The sequence below is a fragment of the Chamaea fasciata genome, unplaced genomic scaffold, assembly GCF_029207755.1.
Source record: "Chamaea fasciata isolate MVZ Bird 193981 ecotype frontalis unplaced genomic scaffold, bChaFas1.0.hap1 SCAF_10, whole genome shotgun sequence".
Lineage (NCBI taxonomy): Eukaryota > Metazoa > Chordata > Aves > Passeriformes > Sylviidae > Chamaea > Chamaea fasciata.
In genome coordinates, this window is record NW_027094095.1 from 9,995,905 (window position 1) to 10,018,620 (window position 22,716).

The window sequence follows — 22,716 nt, forward strand, 5'->3', positions numbered from 1 at the left end:
ACGAGGAGCTGTACCTTTATAGGCTGTGTTTGCACTCTTTTTAGTAGCCCATTATAAATCTTTATGTGAAGGGTAGTGAAGGAAGAAAAGGTTTTCCTGATTTATGGTAGGATCTCCAAGTATTTAATGTTTCAAAGATGGATCTTAGCCTCTTCTGGTGTAAAGATTTTGCCCTGAGAGGCAGAAGAACTGACACTAGCAAAGTTCCAATGGCTTAAGAAAAACCAAAGCAATAAAATAATTAAGCTGGATTTCCTGTTGGCAGTCCATGCATGGCCAGCTTTACATAGAGTTGAAGGAGGACTCGTAGGTTACTGCTGCGCTGTGTGAGATTTGATGTATGGCACTGAGAGAACTGTGATCTTTGGAATATTCCCATGGGCAGGTTGCATAGTTAGTGAGCAGTTCCTGGAAGAAGGAGGATGCTTAATCATCATTTGGGGGGGAAAAGAAAGGGGTTTTGTTGTTTTATTCCAAATTTGTAACTTTTCTTGATTCTTTTCTCTAAGGCAAACAAATGAGTGTGTTATTGCACAGGATATGCATTTTATTTCCCTGTGTTGTTAGATAAAGGCCCAAGCCGGTGCTTTTACACAGAACCAAACTCTGTTTCATACAGTCCTTTATTCTGGACTACTGAGTTTGCACAAGGTTTGCAAATAAATAAAAAGTGTGGCATAGCTGAATGCAGTGGTCATGGAGCACAGTAAATATAAGTGTATGTACATCAGTGCCTGGTGCTCCCTGAATAATAGTCAAAGAATCCAAATGCTTTTTGAAAGGGTAAGTATAGATATTTTTAGAATATCTAGTTTATACATAAATATTGATAACAAACCATTAAAAATGCTTTAAATGCATTAAGATACCTTACTGAAAAGCCATTCCCACCATCAATATCTTGGTGCTGGCTATGCTTTTGTATTGAGGCAAACAAGGAACTTTGTGAGGGAGACGGACTTGTCGCTCAGAAGAGCGTGGGGTGTCATGTTTGAAAGATGAAGGACTTCAGGTGATTTCCAAAACAGGGGAAATTGGGGGAAAAAAATCAATGTAATAACAGCATTGTGTGGAATAGACAAACATTTTTCTTGTTGCACTTTGCTTTGACATTCACACAGTGATACCTCCAGAATATTTAAGAATCACTGGAATGAACTAACAGGAACTTTGTCCACGTGAAGCTTGTCAGGCTGGTTATGTGACTTGCCCTAAGTGAAATCCTCTCCAGGGATCCCACACTTGGCAATTCTTGCTGGATTCTGAATTCAGCCGGAGTTTAGCCACTAGGGAATGGGATATTTTTTACAGGTACACCCAGGTTTCCCATGGGAAATCTGAAAATCAGCCCAGCCTGGCAGGGGACAGCTCTGGTGTGGCTGGGTCTGTACAGGACACCCCGAACTGGACATTTCACTGCACCAAGCCCACAGTGGAAAGAGTTCCTCACTGAGGCAGGTAGGAAATACATCACTGCTATTTCTGTGAGGCTCAAATTATAAAAAAATCCTCAATATAAAGCAGAGGTTTATACTTAGAAATGTGTTTCAAGAAAAAATAAACATCTGAAAATAGGAAAAGGGCCTGGAAACCTTCATTATTCTATTTTAAAACATTACTGTTGCACTAACAGTATAACATTTTTTAGAACACGTTTTGATTTTTATTTTTTTAACTTTATAATACTAATATTATGTATTTTCCGATATATTACGTTTATAGTATATTATTATATAGGATATTTTTGGTGTTATAATACGAAATATAAAGTTAAAAAATCATCTGCTTGGAGTAAAACAAATTGTCTTTGGCTAAATGTATTTCCATTATGGAGTTTATAGTGTTTTCTTTTAGAATCAGAGAAAAACCGTATTTAAAATTCTCAGAATCTTGGTCAAGTGGAATTCTTGTTATGTAAACAGCTCTGAGGAAAAATCTGGAAATATGACTTATCATTTGGAGGGGAAGATGGGATACAGCTCCTAAAGTAATCATGAGAAAGACAAAGGTGCTTTTCCAGAAAAAAAAAAAAAAGGTTGCTGCTGCCAGCATTTGAAAACTCTTAACCAAAGGCTGAGGCTTTTTTATAAAATCTTTATATTGATTTGGGACTTCTATATTTTTTTAGTTTATCTCTGAATATCATTCAAAAAAAAATTATTGGAAATGTTTAGCAGTAATGGCTGTTTCAGTGGTGCATCCAAGACTGAGTAATTTTACTGTTTCAGACAAAATTATGTGTACTGAAGTGGCTGTTGCATTTTGGAGACAGTGAAATCTCTTTTCTTCATAAATTATGAGTAAGCTGAGAACGAAGCTATTTGCCAGGAGAATGTCTGCTCCTTGAATAACCTTTTTTCCATAGGTTTGTATTGATGAGTTTATGGAGCTGAAGGCACAGGTATTTTTGTTCTAGTTGGAGGAAAATGGGAAGAAATGCAAAATAGCTTTTTTCATCTTTTAAAACTTTACATTTTATCTTTTTTTAAATGAAACTTTTAATGTCAGTTCCTTATGATACTTCTACAATGAAGTGGTTTGAAAACCTCACAATATGACAAAAAGAAACTTTATTTTGAGCAGATAGTTTAAGTGGATGTTTTTTAGTCTCCTTCAATCTTATGTCTGGGCAAGTACCAGGTAGTAAAGCGAAGCCATCTGAGCTGCTTTGGATTGTTTAATGTAGAAAAAAATAGAAAATAAAAATAACTTGATTGCAAACATTCCCTTGCACCTGGACAGGACAGACAGCAGCACACATTTCCCTTCTTAGGACTCTTCTAAATATTTACATATCTTGCACAGGAATTAGTAACTTCCAAGAGAAGTAACTCAATAACATCTACCCCATGAGATTGCAGGAGCTGATTTAAATCTGTGATTTGGTGTAAGGACAGAGCAGATTTGGAGAGGAAAGGCAGCTCCAGCCCTGAGGAGGCTTTAATGTGTCAGACTTGTGACTGGAACCATCAAGAACGTGGCGTTTGTGGAGTGATCCCTTTTCCCCAGCCTTGGTAAAAGGGATCCAGGGGTCACTATCAGCCAAGTAGGATTATTTTGTTATCCTGTAGCAGGCCACAGAGGACATCCTTTTTTTAAAGGACTTCTTGAGGAAGGAGTCCAAAGTGCATCCCTTCTTCCTTGGTTGTGTTTCTTAAAGCTCCAGCTAGAAGTTGCTGCGGCCAGAAGTGTCACTCAAGTGACTTGCAGGGGATATTCCCCCTGCTGGATCCCACAGCAGCTGGCTTCTGCCTTGTTTGCAATAAAAAAGCCCCAGACCTCTAACGCGCTGGGGAATCAAACCATTGCCTTCTACAAACCACAATAACTTTTTGAAATTACCCTCAAAGATGATCAGTGAGCCAGTGAAGGATTTAATGGATCAGTGAGGAGATAAGCAGGGATTTTGACTTCCATCCACAGCCTCCTGAAACAGGAGCCCTAATAGGAGCTGTGGTATCAGACCTCCATCTCCCCACCTTATGATCTCTCAATGGCTCACAGGAAAAATTCAGGTCTCCCTGATGCTGCTGCAGAGCACTGCTTTGTTGTTGCAGCAAATCTTTGCAAGAATTCCTCAAGAATGAGAACAAGGTATATTTTCCCCCTCGTTCTTGCCACAGCTATGATGAAATACCTTGAACAAATTCTCTTACTAGTGAGTCTTGAATAGAGAATTCCAGTTGCCTGACCCCTGCCCCTTACAAAGCTAATTTCATTCAGGGTTTGTATAGGAATTCATCATTTTCTCTCGTCACAAAAAAAAAAAAAAAAAAAAAAAAAAAAAAAGAAAAAGAAAAAAAAAAAAAAAAGAAAAAAAATCCAAACACAAAGAAATTCAGTGTCTCAGGATTTTTTGAAGAACACAATTCCTTCTGCTTGAAATCTTTATCAGACCATCTCATTAGATGGCTCAATCTACTGCAGAACGAGCTTAAACCAGCTGCTGCACAGACTCGGGGAACTCATTGCAGGATTTCAAACACTTTGCTTAATCACATCTCCTAATGAGCGCTTAATGATGGAAGAGGCAAGCAGAGAGGCATTCATATTCTATTTCCTCTTTGAAATTGTTTCACCTGACCTTTCCTAAATGACCCTCAGATTAGGCTCCTAATAACTTCTAATTAATACTTTCCAGATGCTGCTCTACATAGGAAATCTGCTGTCTTATACTCCTTTCCAATGCCCAGCAATTCTTGTATTCAGTCACAACCGTGACATGATCTTCGTGTTGGTGGTGTCTGTGAGGTCACCCCAGATTTGTTTCTTTTAAGGTGTGCAATACAAGTGCAAAACACGACTCTAGAAAGAATGGATTTATAAATTGGTGTTAGATGTGCAAAGCGTATCTAAAATGTTCTTTTCTATGACAGAATAATTTTTAACAGATTTTGTTGGAGAGTAATAAAGGTTATTATGAATGAGTCACGCTGCAAAATCTGTAGAGATAAAACTCATGCTGTCTTTCATAATCATTGCATGTTGAGTTTAAAAAAATGCATTTTTTACATTGGCAAAGCCTGTATTATTTATCAGTAGTAACAGTGTTTATTGTACAATCATAATTATAATTTAGTGTAGATTTTAATTCTAAAAGTAGGTAACTATAATAGCAAATTTCTTTTTCAAGATGTAAGGAAGAGATAGTTATATCTGGATATAAAATAAGCTTTTCCCTTAAATTATTCTATGTGAGTGCAAGAGTTCCCTTATTAACAGGCAAATCTATGATTTCATCTGCTCTTTTTCTGATGAATCTTTCATTGTAAAATCCATTATCTATGTAGGTAGTGGAGGACTGAGATGTAGTGATAGATCATTTTCCTGAGATCTGAGCAGCACTGACATGCAGAAGCCTTCTAAGTACAAGCTGTGGCTTTGGACAAAAAAAAATGACACTAGGCTTAATAAATTTGAAAGTGTGAGCTGCAAAAAAAGTGTCACTCATAAAATGTGAATGGAGGGCTTAGAAGAGAGGTTTTTGGCATGGTGAGAGATTTTACAGAAATTTCTTCCTACAATTCAGGCATTAGGAGACTATAGTGTGTGACATGAGAAGCTGGTGAGTTCGATGGCTTTGTGATATTTTGTAATAAATGTTACAACAGGGTACCACTACAATTCAGAGACAGCTATAGTAAGGCAATGGTTACCTTTCTTAGCAATATTTACAGGATGCATTAATTCACCAAAACACTAAAATTTCTCTCTGGAATTACCAAGTGGCCTACTACTGAGATGTATCTCCGTGTGCTAAAAATACTGTTGAGTTTTTTAATATTTATTTTAGAACTGACTTCACAGTTCTTACCTAAATGCAGCACAGCTTTGAGAGTTCAGGGACCCCCAGTGCTCACACCACCATTAACATGTATAGCTCACTGGAGCTATAAATAGCAAACTGCTCACAGGCTTCCTTTTCTCTTACAAAGTTATCGATATTATACTAGTGCTCCTAAGTGTGTGTGCCAGTAGTGTCACAATTCACACTATTCCAGCAGCAAGCTGGTGTGCTCCTTGCATGACAGCAATGAACAGATGGCAGACTCTGCAACAAAGTGCTGACTTCGGGCTTTGATCAAACAACTCATTTCACCACTTGTCAATTGTTGGGATTTTTTGAATCGTGATCAAGATGCTTTAGGAGCTGAGTGAAGTCATTTAAACCTTAGGCTGAGGCAAGTGTGAATTGTTTTCTTGTTCCATGTTCTCTATTGCCACTTTTTTCTGAAAGTGAGGAATTAATCCATTGCAAGTCATGATTGGAGTAGGAGGGAGCTATGCATTCTGGCAAGAAAATATCTTTTATATGTTTTTGCAGAAACTCAGTGACTTAAACCACAACTCTCACATGAGCTCAAACTGAAGTGATTGTCCAGGACAAGTTCTGAGTGTATTTCAGCCTTCCCATTCTATCCCAAAGATATAATTTATGTTTTCTCATCCTAGGGGTATTAAAAACAAGTTGTGGGTTTAAGACTATTTGAACAAAATTAAAACTGTCCTGTGGCAGTGACCTGAAATTCACTTTTTCCAGTGTCACCAATCTCTCTGAAATTTTATGCCATTGCAGCAACCATGTCTCATTTACATTGGATATCTTCTCTTCCTTTTCTGGGATTAGTAATTCTTCATTTTGGAAGAAGTTGTCCAATGTCTCTTGTACTATCTATAAGAAAGTGTCCATTCCCACAACTTTCCAGAGCATGACTGATTCTTCCTGCTTCTATTTCAAATGAAGCACACAGAAAAACTGTGACTATTCTTGCCTTTGTGGCACAATCACTGCAGTTATTTTATATCTGCACTGCTTTGACTTTATTTATCAAGTACCTACATACAATACATTAATTTTTAGTCCTCTTTTTTATACCCAGAGTGATTTGTTGGCTAAGTATTAATTGTTTAGCTGGTTTTTAGTTCTACTGCTTCTGGTTATTGTAGCTTCACGTTTCAAGCAGCTTTATATGGAACTATTTTAGTGGTGAGAAATTGTTTAATGTCTGTCTGTCCTATTAGAAAATCTAGACCTTGACATTCTGTGTCCAATTCCATTTTCTAGGCAGCATAAAATAAACTGGTGCATTCTCCTCTATTCTTGAAGTCTGGGGATTAAAAATCTGAAATTCTGCTGGGATACACATACATGGGCTCATGGGGAGAGGAGGAGGAGGAGGATTCTTCCTCAAATTTCATGACAGGTAAGTTATGATAACACCTTCAAATGTCAAAACACCTATTAAAGTTATGATAGAATTCAAATGTCTTCAAAATGATTCTGATAATCTTTGTTTAAATATCAGAAAAATCCATTTTTCTCTAGCTGTGTTTTGGGAATGGTTCATTAAATGCCAATGTGTACCTGCAAGAAATTGGAAACAGATTGGAAATCCTGTTGTGGAAATATTCACAAAATCTACTTCCTAGGCAAAAACCCTGTAAATGGGAATGCCTTTAGGTTTGACTAAACTGGTCACTTTAAACAATTCAGTTCCAAATAATAATGAAAATTTCCACAGTTTCAGTTTAAGCTGTTTATTATTTGTTGCTAAAATAGATCATTAGCAGAATCAAATCCTAAGCATCAGGTTAGAAAAGGAATGATATTCCTGAGTCTGACTCACTGACAGAAAATTTGTGACCTTTGAAGTCTTCAATTACTTCCTGGAACCTGAATTTTCACCTCCAAATTTCTTTACTGAGCTTACTAAAGAACTTAGAGCAATCCCTCAGCTAAAGGTCACGGTGTTGTGTGGTGTTACCTGGGGTTTTATTATTTCCTCATAAACTATGACATTTATAAAATGTCAGCAGCTGAAGAAATCAGGGCTATATGAACATGGAGGAAGAGTAAAAAAAATAAAAACTTGTTTACTTTGGCAATTCCATCAGTACTGGTTCAGAGTTATGAATGTAATCAAAACAAATATTGTTTACAGATATTATTAATTACTGTCCTGGCTTGCCAGACATTCATGTTGGTATACTTAGGAATAAATACTAAGTCATATCATACTTTATTTAACAGAGTGCTTGTGCTGTTTTCAGTAACCACAGAAAGCTCTCTCCTGTCAGAACTAACACGACATTCCACTTTCCAATCCAGCCAGGGGTGATCCACGCTCAGGTTACCCATTAGGGGAAAAGTAGACCTTCCTCATATTCAGCTAATGCAGAGATTATTTGGGGGTAAAAGAGTGATAGTCATAATGACAGATACAAATAATGAAGATAGCAGGAGGCAGTCTGTGAGATGATATAAAAGGGACAGCAGAGTGAGCAGCACCCCTGACTGCAGTGAGCTGCTTTCTCCCTGCTGTCATCTGCAGCTCTGGTGCTCTCGCCCTGCTGCCCCTGCAGCTTGACTGCCCATTGGCGGGCGGGAGCTGAGATGGTGGGGGCCAAAGGCCAGCCAGCTCCTGCTTACAGCGAGTCAGGAATAAATTCAGGGCCATGGGTGTCCTTCCTTTAAGGTAGGTCGAGTTAGAAACCTCTACCCAGAAGATCCTGAGGTTGTTATGTTAATTAGCCGAAGTTCTGTTCTCCTGTTGGCCAGTTGTGTTCCTCATATGGTTATGTTGCTAGAATCTTCCTTCCCGAAGGTTCTGTGTATTGCTGTACACCCCATTGTTCTGCGCTTTGGTTGGTTACACCCACAGAGTTCTCCTGGATACTTTGCGTGGTGTTGGGGCACTGTTCCTATTTTCTTTTATCCCTTATTAAAGTGTTCTTTTTCTGGTGCCAACCATCGTTCCCCCTCCTAATTCCTTTCTCCCCTTTTTTTCTTCTAAAGGTTTGTAGCAGATTTCCCTCACTGTGATATTGACCCTCCATCCCAAACGCCAATTTCTGTTTCTGTGAGGTGAAACAAAACCCTTGTGTTTGCTGATGTCTATACCTATCTCTACAGGTATGAAGTGATCACACACTCTGGTACCAGTGAGGCACTGAGTGCTTGAGACCAAATCCACCAGTGTAAAGCAATGGAAATCATCTGTCTCCAGTTGTATTTATTATTTGCTTGATTTACAGCAAGATTGGGATCAGCTCAGGTGACGAGCCTGTAACTGGTTTTCCTACTTCAACCTGGTTGATTTCACTAATGCTTTGCTGCACATCCTCTAACATCTGATAAATGCCTACTGCAATCAGAGGGATAGAAAAAAAGAAAATATATTTTTAAGATTTTTATAATCAATGTTTAGTCACTGCAGTGAGTCAGGGAAAGGAACAGCAGCTTTATATCTGTCCTCCTTATTTCTGGATTTTGGATAGATGCACTGTCTGCATGCCTGGAGCAAGGCAGGAGGATAAAAGGCTTTGTTCAGAACTAGGCAGAGACCTGGGCACAGCTGAGGGGAAGCTCCTGTCAGAAAGTTTTACATCTCCTTGAAACTATTGATTTTCAGGTTTTTCTGTTGGAGTTACAAGTGAAATCCGGCAGCCCCCCTGTGAGTGCAGGTACACACCTTCCCTCAGAGGTGTTTCATGCCAGGCAGGAGGAGACAGTCCTGGGGTATCTGATTGAAATTTTGGAGAGAGATTTGTAATCTGATTGAGAATTGAGAGTATCTAGTGGCCTTTACCAGAGGAAGAAATTAGGAGACCGACTGGATAAAAAGGTGGAAAGGGGGCAAAAAGGCAGCTGATAGTAGGGATGGGGAAGTAAATTGAAAAGTAGAGAAATGAAAATAGGGGGTTACAGGTATCCTAAAGGGCATATGTGGCCACTGTCTGATAATTATTCAGCTGACCGAGATGGAATTCAAACAAACCACCAGGATTAGACTTGCTGGAGCACCTGGAGTCCCATTGGCATGGGGCCTTTTGGTGGACTGGGGGATATCTAGCTAGCTGAAAATTCCAAGGACTTGTGATGCATTTTCAAACAAATATTTTGTTTAATACATAGGATTCTTTTGTCACCTACAATCCAAGTAATAACTAATAATAACTAGAAAAAAAATCACATTGTAGGCTTATCCTCCTGTAAGGTTTTTGATGAGAGGTTTTTTACTTGAATTCCAAAGATTTTTTCTGATCACATAAGTTTATTATGCAAAATATATGTGCAGGTTTCTTCTGCTCTCCCCCTCCCCCTAAAAATTATCATACTGATAAACAAAACAAAGTTTCTCCATAACTTACCTATTTTCAGTTAAAATCAGACCTGTGCCTTACACAGAGCAATGTAACAGATACTTCAGTTATATTAATGCAAATTAACATCTCTGTGGACATTCTTGTTTATTTCTGGGTATCACTAAGTTGTATGGAATTAAATTGTTATTTTACATTAAATAAAAGGTGGAAAATAGATTTCAGCATTTTAGAGCATTTATGTTTATACCTAACTGCAGGCTTTCTGTTACAGAATAAATAGTAAGTGTTAATTATGTGATCACAATGGAAAAGAATGCTGACCATAACAAGAGGAAGTGGCATGAGTAAAACATCAGTGAAGACAGGGATGGGATCTATTTCAGAAAATATCACAGATACATTTGTTCAGACTTCTTCTCTTGACTCCTCTTGTTGTCAGTGGCAAGAAACATGGCAGAGATTTTTTCTTTTTTCTGAAACTGGGATCTAAACTAGGATGCTCTTTGCCTTTTTGAAATGTGTTCATTATCCTATTTGCCAGCTAATATTGCTAAGTTGCATTGAGAAGTTGATCCAGGTGTGTGGTTCCTGAAAAGACCAGAATAAAACAGACTCAGTTATCTGTTGACAGTGAAATGCAGCTAAATATCCCCCATGAAACATGGGCTTCATTTTCTGCACTCTGCTAATTCAACAGATTTGTGGCTGCAATTTGGTGCCCCTTAAACCGCATTTTATGGCTTTCATCACTTTGTTGTTTTTTGGGTTTTTTTCAGGAAGTGAGACTCTGATTTCATTATCAGTGTAAAACCCTTGGAGTCAGAGTTGCACAAGTAAGGAAATGGCGTGTGAGCAGTATTGGCTTTGAAAAATTGGGTTGATTAGTTATGCTCTCTCTGTTACAGTGACATTGTCATGAGTGAGGTATTGAGACAAGCATGGATTTTGCTAAGGTACTGATAAGGATGGAGTAGTTTTGCACCTTTTCCCAAATATATCTATTTTTTTCTTGTTTAATGCAGTGGACTGACCGGTATTTTTGACCAGTCTCCCATGGTTTCTGCTAAGTGCACTGGTTCTTTTACTCATTCCAGCATTCTCACTTGTTATCCTTGAATTGGTAAGGCAACTTTGCCTGCAGAGGAAGTAGGTCCCGTAGAGGTAATGTGGCTTTTGAAAGGAGACTTGATTGTCAGCCATTTCTTTACATAAGTAGATGTGTATAAAAGAGAAAATAACTCATCATTTTCAATACAATAGCAAACTTCAGAAGTGTTTGAAATAGACAAAGTAGGGTCATTAAACATGATGTAAATATCTCAGTATTTATTACTAATATCTATGATCATACTCAGCCTTTTTCATTAATCTTGTTGCACCTTTCTTGAATTTGCAGTTTACAGATCCTCTTTACTTAGGGTCCAAAGTCACATGTAACCTATAGGATCAAGGGCTGATTTTGTGTTGTGTAACTGACAGCATTCATCATATAGTGCTGGTTTTTCTCTCTGCTTCAGAACTTTTAAAACTGGAAAATAATATAATATTCAGCAATTCCTGACACTTTGAAGAGGCAATTTATATCACCAGGTTTAAAGATTCATTACTTGATTCTATAAACCACACTAAAAAGATTGGTTCACCGAGTCAGCCCTTGTCAAATGTTCTTTGAACTGAGAATAAAGGGTTAGAAAAATAAAACCTTCATGGCCTCACAAAGAAAAAAAATAATTAATATCAGTTCTGTGCCTCCAGCTGTACTGTCCCTTCGTACCTAGGAAGTTGTACAACTGCTTCTGTCAGCACTTTTCCATCTGTGTCCCATTCTTGCTCACACTGCTTCACCTGTGAGCTGAATACTCATGAGCACAGTGTTAAAGGACTATTCTGCTGAAAAGGCAGAAACTTTTTGAAATCTGTTTGTCCAACTTCTTAAAAATATGCAAACATTTATTAGCTTTTTTCAAACTTTGTCAAGTGTCACTGAAATAATTCACTCTTTCTTTGCTTCATCTGGATCCTGCTGGAATTTTCTAAGATAGAGAAGATCATCCCAGATAAATGCAGTGTCACAGAATGACCAGGAAATTACCAAAAAAAAAAAAAAAAAAAAAAAAAAAAAAAAAAAATTGAAGTCAAAAGTTCTGGAGCATAGACTAAGTTGTGGGCAAAGCCCTTTTCTCAAGACAAGAAACACATCCTACAAATTATGAATAATATGAAAGTCAATATAATAACATAAACATCTTCCCATGAAAAAACAATCAAATACCAGTTGACTGAATCCAAAAGAGGGTGCAACTCAGAAGATGAAGCAGAGTTTCTATAAGCTAAGTCTCCACAGAGCTAGAAAATCTAGCTAAGATGCAGCTTTATAATGAAGGTGAGACTTTGAAAAGGGAAGTAATAGTAGGCAGCCAGCTGAACATTTCAAGTCAGACTCACTTTCTCCCACACCATAAGCTTGGTATGATTAAAGAAGATGACAGTTGAAGTTTGGCTTTCAGCAACATGCAAAAAGGGGACATGTATGAAGTTTTCTGAACTCATTCTTACTGTGCTGTTTGAAACCTTTTACACAGCTCTAGACTTCCCTCTGCAAAGGTAAATTGGGAATATCTTTTTATGATTTTCATTAATGAAAGGCACAACTCCTCATGTACCTGTTTGCCTCCCTTCCAGGATGGTACTTGAATCATGCTGTCTGCCCTGCAGATACAAAACACTGTTACCACAAGCTCGAAGAGATGCAGAGGAGATCAGCCCAGGTCAGGGTAGTCATGGACTTGAATTCTCTTTCTCTCCCTTCTCCTGCCTCATCACTCCTTGTAGCTTACCCCAAACCTGTGCTGCTGTTCTTTAGGCACAGCCTATGTGACAACAGCTTTGGATATAAAATACTATTTTCAGCCTCCTTTTGGATACTTCATCAATTATTAATTATTATATTATTTATATTATGTTGATGCTGTTATACCAGTCATCGATATTATTTATTATATTAATTATTATGACATTATATGAATTATTTCAAACACGCTTTTTTTCTTTTCCAAACTTGAGCAATAGAGACAAATCTAGTGCTTCTTTTATCATTCCTTATCTGTAACCCCCTGCTGACCTCCAGCACACTTAAGCCTGTAAAGTGCAAATAACAGCATAACACTGACCACTGTCCCCACTGCAAGGGAAAAATAAACAGCAGCAGCAGCCAAACCTCAAACCCAGCGACCCATTGTGAATTCAAGTTAAATTGTTTTAGAACGTTTGATCCCTCTGTCCTTAGGTGTTCAGAGAGGGATGCCTTTGATATATAGCACTGATAAGAGGCTTATTCCATTAAGCTGTAGTGATTCTCACTTTCATGCATCATTTGACAGAGAAAATGGGAATTTGCAGAAATAATAGCTAATGTAAAGTATATCATGTCGCAGTGCAGTTAGACAGGTAGGAAATAAAGTTTATGTATTATTTTATAGAGTGGTTCGCACATTTTATTGCATGTGCACAGAAGAGATCCTTTGGGGTTGTTTTTGTTCCATACCAAATTTAAAACTGCTAAGAACGCTGGGTTTGGATCAGGATGTATCCTCTTAACAGAGGTCTGGGTTTCAGTTTCACATAAATACTCTTACACAAGTCATAAAGGTTAAATTAAAACTGGATGAAGAAAAGGAAAGCTGGAAACGGAAGCATGAGGAAAATAAAATGGTAGTTGACTTAAATAATGGCTTCATAGTTCCACAGCCTACCTTACATCTTCAGACACACACAGGCACCACCTCAAAGCTGAAGTGATGCTTCTGTGACATTTTTTCGGGGCTATTTCGAAAGGTTCTCAGACTAGTTCTCACCCTGCTCGCTGAAGTTCACACTGAAGATGGATTTCTTCACCATGCATTTCTAGTTATGGGAGGATGGGATTGTAAATATCAAGAAAGTGCAATTTAATCAATGCCTTTGATTCCCAAGAACCGATTGGCAATGGTTAAATCATTTGTTGCACAGTGAGTTGTGAAAGTCACTTGCAGTGGCAAAATATATCACAGCCTATTAAAAATTTCAAGATTTTTTGGACACACCATAAGCTCTAAGGTGGTAGATATTTTATTCCTGCTGCACTTTAGTGCATCCATAACTTGATGGCCCTTGTGAGCAATAACCTGAATTGTCTAGCAGAAGAACCATTTACTATTATTTACAAAAAAGGGAATAAATAACTTATGTAACTCTTCCTATAGGGAAATAAAGTGACTATGGCAGCTTCTGTAACAAAGGAAATCATGAGCACTCTTTTAAGTTATGATATTTGCATAGTTGTGTATAAGAAATTAGGAGAATTTGATTATTTCCCACACTTCAGGAACAAGATATGAAAGAAAGGAGGGACAAAAGCTGAATTCTTGCACACCATGCTCTTAGAGGAAGGATATTCAGCTTAACAGGATTTCACAGGTGAACAGACCTCAAGTGTTTTTCTAATGCTGACAGTTTCCTGAAAACTTTTCTTATACTCAGAATGTTTCAAACACACTAATAAACAATCAAAATCTTTTAAATTTATTAGAAAATTGATAATTTTCCCCTCTGCAGCCCTTAAATAGAAGATATAAAGGAGAAAAAAAAAGTGGGGGGGTGTGCATATTGGTTCAGTAAGTGAAGGAATATCCTGGGATATGTGAAACCCAGGTTCATTTCACTGGTCAGTTTGGTTTGAAGGGAAAAGTTCTTTTCTAATACCATGGAGATAGCACCAAATGGAGGCACTCTCCCACGTGCACAGGCAAAGTGAACAGCCAGCTTGTAAAAAGGACATGCTTTATTCATCAAAATTTAGAAGCTTTGATTCTTATTTTTGCCATCGATAAAACAACAGAATACTTTATTACTTCCATAAGATTTTCTTTACCTTAATCCTAATAATAAAGAATAAGCAAGTTTATATTAAAATCTTGTCTGATTTTCCAAAGGTCTTGTTCCTTTGCTTATAATGACCTGCTTATCTCTAAATTTAGCCCACATCCGTATTGTTACAGCTCTCAATTTTCTGTTCCCCTTCCTAGTACCACACTATGTTGTATTTCAGATAGTCATGCCAAGGCTGAAAATATCTCATTGCTTTCACAGTAAGGAAGAAATTTGTAAGTGGTCACAGAGTTCTAGGGTTGGAGCCTTTGCTTTTTAGATGACTTGATTCTTTGAGGGATAGCAGAGAGCAGTTGCTCTTTCTTCCTTTGGGAACTTTTGATTATGAGAGAAATACCCAATGAAGTGCTATTCTGAGAACTGGAAGAGTCTCTGTGCAGCATCACTAATTTTGTTTTCCACTGCTTTCACTGCTGAGTGAAGCTTCCCTTTCTCTGCTATTTCCATGCTAAGATAAATGACTCCTACATTTCAAAACTATGGTTCTCATTATATATGACAGTGATCTGCAGTACAAAACTGATTTATAGACCATGTAAACTAAACAAAATAAAAGAGCTAAGGTGTGGTAGAAAATGGAAGAACATTAGAACTTAGTGAAAAAAAATTGCATGTTTCGTATTTCATTCATATGCATGAAATACTTCTTTCTGTACTTGCCTTGAGGCAATTTTTAACTACATTTTTTTCAGCTACTATATTATTTGGTGTAGCAGAAACCACTAAGAAAAATACGGAGAGCATAACTGGAGAAGACTGTAAGTCATCAAAAAAGTCATAGGTCTTTACCACTTAGTATACTTATTTTAGAACATTGCAGACATCATTGCTTTCCTAGGTCAGACATATGCATCAAATATGCTGTAATAAATTTTTCTTAACTTCCAGTTCTGTTGCTCACATAATTTCCTGGTAGCCATCATAATCTTTATATGTGTTCATATGTCTTTAAAACATAGCAGTATAATCCAGAACTGTGATGAAAAGGTTGAGTCTTTAACAAGGAAGTAACAGTTTAACTTAATGTTTGAAAGCTAAATGTTTTTAGTGGTTCGTCTTATCTCTTTTACAGTGTTTGAGAAAACTGTAGATTAAACCCTCTCCTTTGTTGACAAATGATGTGAACCAAGTATGCTTGTATAAATAAGTTCGCATAATTCCTGTGATGTGAATTCCAATCCAGTCAAGGGGATCCCAAAAAAATGTGCTAGGAACCTACTCCATTGTAAATACCATGACATTAGGAAAAAGGTATCTTATCCTGCATTTCAGAATCCAGTCTGAGAGGTGATCAAAGAACTGGAAAATATCTTATGTCAAGTACAATGGACTGAGTGCAGTGTCTTGATAAAGGTTCAGTCTGTTCCTGTGCTCTCCTTAATGACCAGGAAAGTACACCTTCTTCAAACTTTGTAGGAGTGATTTTGAAAATTGAGTTTTCTAACTCAGGAACTCTGTCCACAGGAAGTGAAACTTCTTTCGAATCAGAAATACCCATAAAATCATTTCAGTGTAATCAGCCCAGTCATCACAACCCATTTTTTAATATAGAAGTCATGTGCATTTTTCTTGGCACAGTTTACACATAAATTCATTCTGAACTGATGAAGTTTATTGATAAATACTCCAAATTTGCTTTTTTGTTCTGCTTTTGATGTTTAAAGTACTACAAAACTACGTACTGTAAAGACTGCATGATACATTCTAAGAATTTGTAGCCGCAAGACTACTTTTTAAAAACTGGCTGACATAAAAGTAATGTTTGTTTGGATACTAGACTAAAATGTCTTTTTTTTTTTTTTTTTTTTCTACAGGAATATAAAAAAAATCTGATTTTATTACAATGGAGTATTTTCAGAGCAATCTGTTCCAGGAAATAATCATTTGGCGGTTGTGGACAATGAGAAGGCAAGCTCAGATGCTGTAAACCAGACAGTTTTCCAATAAAACCTGAACTGGTACTACCAGCTGGTTTTATGGAGACTGAAAACATGGATTTTATGACTGCTCTGTAATGTGAGCTGGGTTTTGGCCACTGACAAAAGTGAATATTCTCGCTGTCCACTACTATTATCAGTGATGTCACAGCACCATCTACAGGCCCAGCTAAGATTAAGCCACGATAAAGGAATAGCAGTTGCACCCACAGAATAATTATTAGTTCTTCTTTGAACTAACACATACAAATACTTTAGTTACATATAACCAGGATACAGCTGGTAGAGCATTTCAGCCCAGTGAAACCCCTTCTTGCTACTGTGTAACCTGAACATTTGCATGAGCGCCAGAAAAGTGACTCCTGTTTATACTCTTCCTTCAGTCCAGTGGGATTAATAGGATCATTTCAGTGCATGCTAATTTATAGCCTCATGGAGGATTTAAGACATAGTACACAACTTTATTTCCCCTTGTAATGTAATGTCGAAACATGAGGAAAGTCTTCCTTCCCAGAATTTCTTAAACAAATCAGCTCAGAAGGTATTTGGGTTTTAAGAATACTTGTAAGAAGTTCCAGTTTTGAAGAACCTTTTGCATACCAAAATTTTGCCCTTTTTTGCAGCCCATTTTGCTGAAAGCTGTCCAAATGAGACACTGCAACTGCCTGACAGTGGCCAATATATGACAACTTGCCAAATATCTCCTTAATGAATCGTCCTTGACTGTCAGGACTGAGAGTAAATCCCTGGGAGTCTAGCAGAAAGGTGAACAGTTTGTCAGGATGGGTATATTTTAGATATTCTCACTCAGGCAAGTAAAGGCACTTTTAAATCTTATTTAACCCTGCTCTTTGCATCTTCACATTATTTTAGAAACGGAACATGTGGTTTTGAAACAGTTATGCCAGAGGACCAGACACCTTCACATCTGGATTTTGGCCAAGTTAGATAATGAGAGGTAAGTAGATCACTATGCTGGAATTTTTTTAGAATTGTCTAAGGGTGAGGATTTTATCTGCATGGAATTCATGGTATACTTTGCTCAGTAAGATATAATTCTTTATATGTTTTTCTTTAAAAGCTCTGAACGAAGATGATTTCCCCACCTCATTTATGGCAACTGATCTTTAAAGGTTTAGAAAAGAAGTCCAAACCTAAAAATACAGTTGGTAAAACCTGTTCCTGGATCAGGTAGCTCTCAACAGCCCTGGGAGCTCCAGTGGTCAGCTTCACCTTGGGTCTCCTTGAAATACAGTGTAGTTTTAGGCAGTGGAATTGTTTACCAAATACAGCAGCGCATGGACTGGAATTCAGATGTATGCAGTTAAAACTGAAAGTCTCAACTAAACTCAGATCTATCCCCACGGCACCCAAAAATCCACTGGTGCCTGTGATTTCCCTTGGGGACGTTTCTCAGGGTCTCTGTGTAGTGCCTCTGCACGTGCTCACAGCAGCAACTGTGTGGGAAAGGCTGCCAGCTTCTCCCCATCTTCCCCTAAACTCACCTCAGAGTCGGAATAGTCAAACGAGGTGACGTTTGGATTTCATCTCCTGGAGATCTGAGGGGCATTCATTGCTCATGCCTGGTGTGTAAGAGTGACATAAAAATACGTGGCAGCAGCCTCAGGGGGATGGAGGTAGCACTCTATCCAGGAGGGGAGAGAGCTGGTTCGGTGCCTTTCCCAGCCAGGGAGGGTTCTGGTTTTCCTCTCCTGTGTTTTGACTTCCTGTGGTGAGTCCATGCATGCAAGAACACGAGACCCACACGGTTCCACTGGTGAAGGAACATTCCTGGTCCCTGCAGTGAACGAGCCCATGGAATTATTGCCAGTGGCAGATGAACGGAAACGCTCAGGACTTTCCATGTGCACGTCCCCTGTGGAGACAAAACTAGGAGCTCATGTTCCAGCAAATAATGAGGCTTTATAAATGTCATTTTTAACTGAATTAAATTACACAAGTTCATGATTAACCAAGAGATGAGGCAAGAAAGACTTCAGAATCCTGCAGCTTTTATAGGACTCCACATAAGGCATTGGGAGACACTAATCCTGCAGACTAGTTGTTTATGAACTACCCAGACATAAACACCCATAATTAAATTTATGTTAATTTTTGTTGTAACTGATCTAAGTAACTCCTTATTGTCAAAAATTTTAATTATAAAATATAAATTAGCCAAACATCTCTAATACAAATAGCTGTTCTAATTTATTCCAATAAAAACCTAGCCAAGTACTAAAGTTAATAAAGAAAAGTGATGCAGTCCTGGTTCTTGTGCCCATGATAAATTTAGTTAAGAATTCAGACACAGCTGCAGCAAACAAATATTGTATCTCATGTTTCCAACCTCTGTCTAAGCTACCTTTTTTTTTTGTGTTAAAATATAAATTCTCTCCTTACTGATTCCAGATCTTAAACTGAATTTTTCACACTGCCCTATCTACATGTGAATTATAGTTAATTATAGTAAAATGCAGATACTTAAGGCAGCTATGTGTAGTTGAAGCAGTATCCTTCCAAAGACCCACTTTTTCTGTTAAAATGGTATGTTTAAATTCCTAAATAAATCTGGATAGAAGGCTCCGTATGAGGTATAATTTTCAAATAGAATTCTAGATCCAATTCCATATATGCAGCAACCTCTGAATTTGTGGGGATTATAATACTCATAAATTTGTTTTGTTTACACATGTTTTGTTTTGAGAAGTGTTTGGCACCTTCTGTTTGGATTATCTGTTGAAGATCCAAGTGATGATAAATTTTATTGCACTTCACTTACATAAAAAGAGGGAATTTTGCTGTTTATATGTGATTAATTATTTGGCAGCCATATTTCTGTATGTACTTTAAGAAAAAAATTATATAGCAGCTAACTAGAGACAAGCAAATTCTAGGATAGCTGTTGCTCTCTCTTTGGAGACTATTTTTAAATCCAAAGTGCACTTATTTAAAGAAAAAAAAACCACTAAAATTCTTCTTCAATTTTTCACATATTTCTGGGGTTTTTAAAAAAAATTATAAATACTCCAGTGGAAAAGGCAAACAAAAAATACTACTTCTGTGTAGAATTAGCATTTTGATGAGATTAACTCAGTCTAGGCATAATTTAAATCAGTAAAGGACATTTACAAAGATTTTACACTGCACTAGCAGATAAATACTTTATATATTTCTTAAATTAATTCTATATGCTCCTTAAATATGTGCAATCATTATTAATTTACTTCTTTAGTGCTTTATGCAAAGTGCTTGATTCTCTTCACAGTTAATTAAACCCTTTGCTGTTCAAATTGCTGTAGTTGTTGTAACAGACAGTGGTTTTAAGGATCACATACCACGTCTTTTACTTGTAAAAAATCTTATTTCAAATATTGAAAAACCAAATGTAGATCTTTCCAACAATACATATCAAGATAATTTTATTTCCTCACTCTCTTCTCTCCATGTCACACCTCAGCAGTACATGTTTAGGTGAGTTTCCACAGAAGGGTTGCATGAGTTCTCTGGGATGACAAGTGGTGCAGGTAAGAGGCAGTACAAGCAGCTCTCTGCTCCTTGTGTGGTTTTAAGGCAGCTTTTGTTCACCTGTAATCCAATAAAAAACTAGTACAGGCAGAAACTGCAATATCTCTGCTTCTCTTTACATCCACAAGAGCAAGTATCGCTGAGATGCCCAAGCTTATCCTCCAAATACCGTGGCATGTGGGACTGAAATTCAACAGGAGTTTCAAAAAGAGGGATGGAACAGTTATTGGTTCATGTCACTGACTCCAGGGCCATCCCTGGGAGCTCCTACAGAGCCAGCAGGAGGTGGCGCTGGGACATGGCTCTTCCCAAGGGACTGGGTGAGTCTGTGCTGAGCCAGCAGGGCAGCAGGACAGAGCCCTGACGGAGCTTCTCTCCCGGAGACACTGCCTTTAGTCTAGGTGCGTGCCTCTCCTGCTCTTCCCTCACTTCCCAGCTCATCCTTTTATGGACATTCAGCCAACCTGCCTCAAAGCTGGCTTAACTAAGCCAAGGCTAAGTAGCAGAGATGCTGTGATCTGTTGGCCAGCTGGCAGTTTGGGATGAAAGCAGCCCTATCTCATGCTGTCCGGCAGCCTTCAAACACACCGAGCATTTCCTCAAAAGATCACTTAGAAACTGGCCATTTGTGGGAGCACCCTCAACCCCCCTTGCACTTCAAAACTCATTACTTCAAGAATTTGGGAAAATATTAAAGCATTGCTATGATGTGAGGGGTTGGTTTTCTAAGTTTTATATCCTTCCAAAATCTGTGATGTGATAGAATTAGAACACAGTAAGGCAGATCTTCATTCACGAGCTCTCAAATCTGACTTTTTCTAATAAATAAGGAAAAGATAACATAAAAAGGAGTGTAGAGAAAGAGTACCATATTAATTTTACTTTTTTTTTCTAATTCCTTTCCTGCTTTTCTCTACTCCTTTGCAGTAATTTTCTTCCTTTTTATTATTTTAATAAGGCCTAATTATGGGGGGGTGTTTAGCACATATGAAGTAATTTAAAAATCTGAATGTAGTTAAATGCATGTGCATCTGAATAATCAGTGTATCCCGAGGCAACCTAATATACACGGCATTTTGCTACACAGTCGGTTTTAGAAAAATAATTTTCATAATTACAATTGTTTTGGTTTAATGGTAGGGGTAATTATTGTGGGTAGAGCGTTTATTTCTAAAGTCTTTTTCTTTTTTCTGTGAAAAAAAATTAATAGAAATGGAGTATTGTACTTTGAGAGCTTCTTGGCATTTTAAAAAGTCATAAGCAAGATAAACTATAATTATTTTTGAAGGCATAGGTACTCTTTGCTCTTTAGCAGCAAGAATTTTCTACTAATCTTGTAATAACTCAATAAAATTGAAACAATAAATATTCTAGCTGCCTTTCTTACAAGTTTCTGTTCTTTTCACAGTGGAACCAGGATTTCATCTAATGGAATTGCACTGTCAAAACTAACAGAAGTCAAAAACTTTGACAAAGTATTTTTAGCTTCATCAAGAAAACTGCAGCACAGAAGTACACTTAGAACATTGAAAATTACCTTCTGCTCTTTTATTTTCATGTGCTGAAATCCCTATATTTCAAATAACAGTAAAATAGTTAATGGGTACAGAAATGCCTCTCAACTTCTGATGTCACAGTGACCATGTTCTTTCTTACGCTACTTTGCTTTTTGGATCCTGGATGTTTAATATGTTATGATGCCAAAATATACGGTTTCTAAAGAGCTAAAAACATTTTAAAAAAGGATTGCTAGAGCTAAATTATTACTTCCTGTGTTCCTAATCTTTTATAGGTATGTGGTACATGTGAGCTGCATTTAACTACTGACCAGTTTATCACAGAACATCCTTATGCCCTTTTTCTCTCAACCTCCAGCAGTTGGACATTCCCTGCAGGTACTCACTGAAGCAGATTTGTTTAAACAGGAGAAATAGGGAGAGACCTTGATCCCCAACCCCCTTCTGCTGCTGAAGGGGCAGGAAAAGAAGTTGAATTAAGCCCAGGAAAGATGGGGAAGAGCTACTGGGTTTGTTTTCTTCTCCCTATCCAAATGTGTTTTAAATAGCAATACATTTAAATTCATCTTGGCCAGCTCTGTTCTGTCCTAGATGGTATCCAGTAAGTGATCTTCCTGTCCTTTACCTTGACACAGGAACTCTCTCATCCTATTTTCTCCCCTTGTCTTCCTGAGGAGAGGGGAAGTGGGGTGAGCATGTGGGTGAGTGTTTGGATGCTGGCCAAGGGTTATCCACTACACATTTGCATTTAGGCTATACAGTAGCTATTTTATACAGATTAAATTATAGCTGAGCATAAATTAATTTCTTACTTTGTATTTCTATTGCAAATTCTAAAATGACTACGTCCAGTCACTTTTTATAGACTGTCTCTTCATTGCTACCAGTTACAGAGTACTTCTACCTTATCAAATAGGTGGATGTCCTGCTGCACTGTCCTTTGTGTTAGTACACAATTCCACTGGAAAAGACTTAAAACAGAGAGGACCTGTGAGCTTGTCCTCAGATTCTCCACGGGAACAGAGGTAGGATTCCTGATTATTTCAGTCCTCCTAAATCTGTCATTTCTTTGTGGAGCAGCAAGAAACTACTAAAGAATCTACCAAAAAATACCATGCTTGTATGACTGGGATGAATCTACAGTTTCAAAGATGATAGTAAGAATTCTGCTGTTTGATTGCAAGCTACACATTGCATCTGTT

General features: G+C 37.6%; 1 protein-coding gene across 1 annotated transcript in view; it reads right to left on the bottom strand.

The window, feature by feature from the left end:
* Positions 1-9,447: 9,447 nt before the first annotated feature.
* KCNT2 (potassium sodium-activated channel subfamily T member 2) overlaps positions 9,448-22,716 on the bottom strand; it is a 131,610-nt gene continuing 118,341 nt past the window's right edge. The window contains exon 29 of the transcript XR_010722424.1: positions 9,448-10,194. The gene's annotated coding sequence lies outside the window, so the exon portion shown is untranslated. The remainder of the gene's footprint in view (positions 10,195-22,716) is intronic.